The sequence below is a fragment of the Nelumbo lutea genome, chromosome 6 (genome assembly GCF_056320005.1).
Source record: "Nelumbo lutea isolate HS-2025 chromosome 6, American lotus-T2T, whole genome shotgun sequence".
Lineage (NCBI taxonomy): Eukaryota > Viridiplantae > Streptophyta > Magnoliopsida > Proteales > Nelumbonaceae > Nelumbo > Nelumbo lutea.
Genome location: NC_142689.1, coordinates 7,508,320 through 7,514,572, shown reverse-complemented (window position 1 = coordinate 7,514,572; position 6,253 = coordinate 7,508,320).

The window sequence follows — 6,253 nt, the reverse complement described above, 5'->3', positions numbered from 1 at the left end:
ATTATGATACCAAAAAAAAACTTGGTAATAAATCAAGTGGTATTTATCAAATTTGGTCAAAGCTCTTTCTATATCATGCCTTTCCGGGATGATCTTGTTGATACGGCACTTTCTTATCTTCATAGGTCAGTCCCCTTTATAAGTTGCAATACTTTGTATATTTTTCAGATACCCAGTTTATTTTTCGAGTTAGATGAAACAGAAAAAAAAAGTTAAGAATATAATTTGTTTTCTTATTGAATTCATCTAATCATCTTTTTTAATAAAACCATTTATTTTCCTTAATTTTATGGCAAGCGGATTGGATCGAATATGTTTTTTTTTTGGCCCACTATATTCAATTCTTATTAGACCTGACAAAAAGTTGACCCAACCTGCGAATCTGACCCAACCCAACCCAAAAAATAGGGTTAGGGTCTCATATTTAACTATCCGAATGTAAAAATGACCCAATCCGACTCAACAAAAAAGTGGGTTAGGTCATGGGTCAACCCGCAGACCCAATTGTCAAGTCTAATTGGGATTATTTATGCATTGTTAGAAGTTTCCACTCTTTAATTTTTTCTATTTGGTCTTTACCTTTTTACTCTTTAAATTGTTAAATGTTCAAGTTTTTATTTTATATTTGAAATTTTAAGGTTAATTCTTTTAATTTTGACATTTTTCATATAAAATTTCTTTGTTTTTTTAAATGTCAATTATTTTTTGAGATGACCCAAATTGACCCATGGGTTAACCCTAACCTGAACATTTAGGGTTAGGGCTAGCATTTGACAACCCAACCCGAAATTCAACCCGACCTGAAATCAACACAAAATACCTTGACCCAACCCACCCAACGCAATTGCCAGGTCTAATTCCTATCTAATAAGAATCCGGGAGGGATATCCCACTTTTGATTCAAATTCAATTCATTCGTATATCCAAATATCCAATTCGAATCTGATCCGTTTAAAACAAATTTAAAAGCCGATTTATTTAAACAATATTTGAATCTGTTTAATTAAATTGAATATTAGCAGATCAGGTCAAGTAATATATTAATTCAGTACAATTAATATATCATTTGAATCCAATTTAAACAACCATTTACAAGATTAATGGAGATTTATATTTATACAGGTCAGGTGGCAAACCCGCACTGGCTTAATCAGGTTCGGGCTAGGTGAATCTCACAAAATCCGACCCGTTGACATTACAGCTAAATAGTGTCAATTGAGTATATACACACACTATAAATGAGGCGGGGCGAGGCAGGTTCAATAATCTCAATATCCCCTCGGCCCTCACCATTCAGTGGGGTTGAGTTTGTTTCGGGCTGGACAAAACCCGTACTTACGGGACCCACAATGTATTACAGTATGCCAGATCCCATATACGCTTTTGGAAAGTGTCGGTGGTATAGTGAGGAATCCCTTTTCTTCCTCTTTCAACCCTGACCGGATTTAGTCCCTCGTTTTACATGCAAACAGGGGGAACTTCAGATTTATTGCATTGCTTTAGCCACTCAAAATGAGTAGTAATTCAATGAGAGCGCTCTCACGAGAGAGAGAAAGAGAGCAAATAGCGATGAGATCACAAATAGGAAAACGTGATCAATTTGATTGTAGATCTTTGATGATACATCAATTATATTTTTCAAGATCTTATTGTATGTTTTGTTTCAATTTTTTTTTTTTTGAAACCTACTGTCTGGTTCACTCTTCTACTAAGGTTTTAAAATCATCGTTGATCCATATGATCGAATTGTTCAGCTTGAAAACTGGTCAGGGTACCGCTTCTGTTTTATCCCGAATCATTATTTTTCAAAAAAAACATTGAATTAATTAATGATCCATTGACCGGGTGATTGGACCATCAACCTCTTTGATTTGAATACTGGTTTTAAACCAATTTTTATTTGGGTAAAATGTCACGGACTATTCGGATTGGACGGCTGAATCAAAGCGGCTCTGGCTCCTGTTCGACCTAGGAATCGTTTAGACAATTGGTTTTGTTTTATTTAAAATATAGAATCTGGTCAAAATTATTAAAATTTTTAATAAATCGTTGATCCATCTAATGGGATCATCAGTTTTTTTTTATATATTTTGATGTCAGAATAAATTATCTATTACAGTTAAACCGTTGACCCAAAAGCCAATGTCTAGAACAGTTTCATTTCGGAATCGTTTTTTAGAACGTTGCTCATGGCCCACATTGCAGCTTTTGCCCTTGGATCATGGTTAATTATTGGGCTAGGGATTCTTCGAGACGGGCCCCTGATAATGATGTAAAGTTGAGTGACAATACATTGTGGGTCCCGCAAGGTTGCTATCTTCTGTCGTTAAAATGGAATCTAATATATATGGCCATACGGCCCATACCCAAACTTGTATTTGCTTGGCATAAATCCGCAGGATATACCACCACCAACACACCGAATTTCTTCCTTTCTGGCTGAAACAAACCATAACATGTTGAGCGGATGGATAGCGTTGGAAGTTAGAACCATTGACGCCCTGAATTTCATTGATTGCTGCTCTGCTCTGCTACTGCCCCCGTATCACAATGACAAGAAGCCAATCAACGTTAATTGGTTTGAGATAAGAGCACAGAAATCATGTCTAGATTTAAAAGCTCAAATTTCCCTAAAGTTGCGTTTGGATTGGTTTGAGATAAGAGCACAGAAATCATGTCTAGATTTAAAAGCTCAAATTTCCCTAAGGTTGCATTTGGATTCGGTGTACATTTAACCAGAAAGTGATTATTGTTTTCTTGAGAATAATGATGAGTGGAAGAGTGTAAAATTTTATATGGATAAAATTGATTTGGTTTTTACATCGATTATCGATGTAAAACTTTAGAGATGATGGGGTTTACATCTATTATCGACGTAAAACTATACTCCATCCAAACACATGCAAAACTGAACCGGAGTATAGTTTTACATCGATAATAATTACACCCTCTTTCCAAATGCATACAAAACCTACATCAGTTCTTGATTTACAGTGCATCCAAATGCAGTCTAAATAAATACTTATTTAGGACCTCATCTAATAGCTTAATCGTTTAGGTTGATCAATTGATTCATGTATTATCAATGTCAGTTTGGTAAAGTGATCTAATGTTTAATCTTTGTTGCTAGGGATATAAACGAATCGGATCGGATTCAAATCAGGATATATTCAAATATGATTATGTCGGATCCGATTCGACCGGATATAATAGGACTCAATTTGAATTCGATTCCTATTGGTAAGTCAGATCTTTGGATCTAATCCAATATGACTTGCTTTCTTTAAAAATTAATAAATTATTAAAAGAAAAATAAAATATATTAATTTAAATAAAATAAAAACAAAAAATATAACTTTTTAAATTATTTTTATCATATATACATATATTTATAAAAAAAATAAATAGTATAATAAATTTATAAATAAATAACCAAAATATATATATGTATTATATATTTAAAATTTATATTTATAAATATATAATATATCAGATCGGATAGGGGTGATTCAAATACAATCCGATTTTTTATCAAATCTTATTATCCGATTCAAAGATCCCAAACAGGGGTAATCTGAATTCGATCAAATAAGACAAGATCTTAGATCATGACCCAATCCATTTACACTCCTATTTGTCACCTCATTATAATTAATTAAATTTCAACACAATATATTGATTAGCTTGTGTTTATCCATGCTTCAAACCTGTATACTTTTGCATAAAGGAATATGTCAACTTGTATACTTTTGCATTAAGGAATATGCCAGAGAATAAATACTTCTCCAAGAACCTCAGCTTAAGATTTTAGGTTGAACAATTGCTTAATAACATTTGAAACGACATGCTTGTTTTTGACAAAATGAAAGCAACCATGCGGTCCTCCAGTCACCTTCATGGGGCCAAAAGCCGAAAAAGTCAAGAAAGAAGATCGAGTGACCAGTTTTTCCAAAGGCTTTCACTTTTCAATAAAGAGGGTGGATACAAATGTGAAAAATGACTGGTTGTAAATGAAATCGATCAAATTGTCTTGTGGTTTAAGTATGTTATAGTACTTGTCGTCCTTCAATGAATGTAGCTGGTTGGTAGATTCTGCAGTTACAAAATAGGACAAACACTGCACATGACATCCTGCCATGGGTTAGTTACCCATGTACATGTGCTTTGCATGTAGGGAGATACCACTTGACTGTTTGAAAAAGAGACGCAGATATCAGAGGCAAGTAATTTGTAAGTTCATTGACAAGGCAATCAAGCAGCAGCAGATGGGATGATTGCCAATAGAATCAGGAATAAAGAGGACTTGGAAGGCATTGGCCATGAAACGATCCGTTGCAAGTTCAAAGGGGCTATAATAGCAAGGGATAGATCGAAGATGATGTGGGTTGTAATTAGAAATAATTCAAGTAATAATGAGATATATACACTCTTTATTTTTTCTTCTTTTTTTAAAGTAATAATGAGATATTTTATTTTTTTTAGATTTTGAGGTATTTTAATATAAATAAAATAATTTTAATTGAATAAAAAAGAAAAAAAATATTTTTTTCTAAATTTCTGGCTTAGCTTGGACTCGGGCCTGATTTTCGGGTTTTATATGAGGGCCGAGCTCGGGCCTGAACATATTTTGTTAATGTAAAGGCAAAGCCCAACAGTGAAACCCTTATACATGTTCTAGTTATACATGTGCTCTGCATAAGTTCAAAGGTATGTACTCAGTAATGAGACCCTTATACATTGGGGTTCAAATGAGTGCACAACAACGGTACAAGATTAATGATCTTCGTGCTAGTTTAATACATTTTGTTGTAATTGAACTAAAACTTGTAAATTGTAATATGCTTTCCTTCTAATGTAGCGCAATCCAGGCACTCCTATCTGGCGGACGACTGGCAACTATCTGGCGATGGGCGGTACCTGAGAAGAGGAAGGTGAAGGATTCCTAGGGAGTTCGCCCGGTGGGAATACTCCGATGCTTAAGTTAGAACACTTGAGAGAGCTGTAAGGAATGCAAAGAGAGTTGAGAGTGCAGATAGCGCTAGATCAGTTAAAGTTCAAGATTCATTCCAGATACCTTTGCCCTTCGACACTGGGCCCTTTAAATACAGATGTCCTTGTCAAATCGGGCGTAACCGCCACTGGCCGTCTGGCACAGCCATTATTTGCCAAAGCTGCGCAGGTAACCGTTGTAGAGTACTGTCCAATCGGATGAGAGACATGACCCGGAAAGGACAAACACTCCACCACCTGTTGAGAGACGTGGGCGCAGTCTGCTAGGCTGGCAGGGACTGTGCCGTCAATCAGGAGACGTAGCATAGTCTGGCGAGTACGATCTTGTCAAATGAGAAGCTTTCTGAAAATGCCGCGTCGCTTAGTAGGGAGCTATCCCAAGGTGGTTCCGCTTGAGGTTGCCTTTGCGGCAGTCCTCTTGCCTAAGTATTGGAGCATGCTGGTTATCCAAGCTCGCGAGCTGGGATAGACTTGAGTTGGAGTATTCCCTTTTAGTACACTGGGGTCCTCGAGCTTGCGCTGTAGCGAACTCGTTCCGTGGTGAGCTGTAATGTAGCGAGCTGTCCCACGAGGACTTTAACAAGCTCGTTACTCAATTATATCTGCTGTCATGCTGAGTCACGTCCACGTATCGCTTTCTTAGGAGGTCGGGTCAAATCACCTATTGCATACTTTCTTGAAAACTGGCTTTTTTTTCAAGAAAAACATAACTAAAGACTTGAATATCTCTAAACCATAAGCATCAGACAAGCAAATAAAATAAAGTTTAGAATCGACAACATTGGAATCTGACAAGGTGCATTGGTATCTCATATTGGCCAAACGATCTATAGCAAAGTTTGCTTCTCAATGAACGTAGATATCTTGACATTCCAAAATGAAATTGCTAATGTTCCATGGAGGACCCACTTGAGCATTAAGACTATCAATAATTAGTTTCGAGTCACCTTTTATAATGCACCGATGTTGGAAAATTTTACAAATGATGTTATGAGCTTCAACCGCGGCCCAAGCTTCAACTTCATCGATAGTGCAGAAACCAATTTCCTTACAGTGAATCCATAGGACCCGACCATCTTCATTTCTTAAAATAACCCCTATTGTGCATTTCCCATCCCTTCTTTTTGATGCGTCAAAGTTGATTTTCACCATCCCATTATCTGGTTTCTTCCAGCCAATAAAATAGCTTTGGTTTATTTGAAATTTATTAGTACGAGGAGAGGCCAATATTGTAGTGTAATCC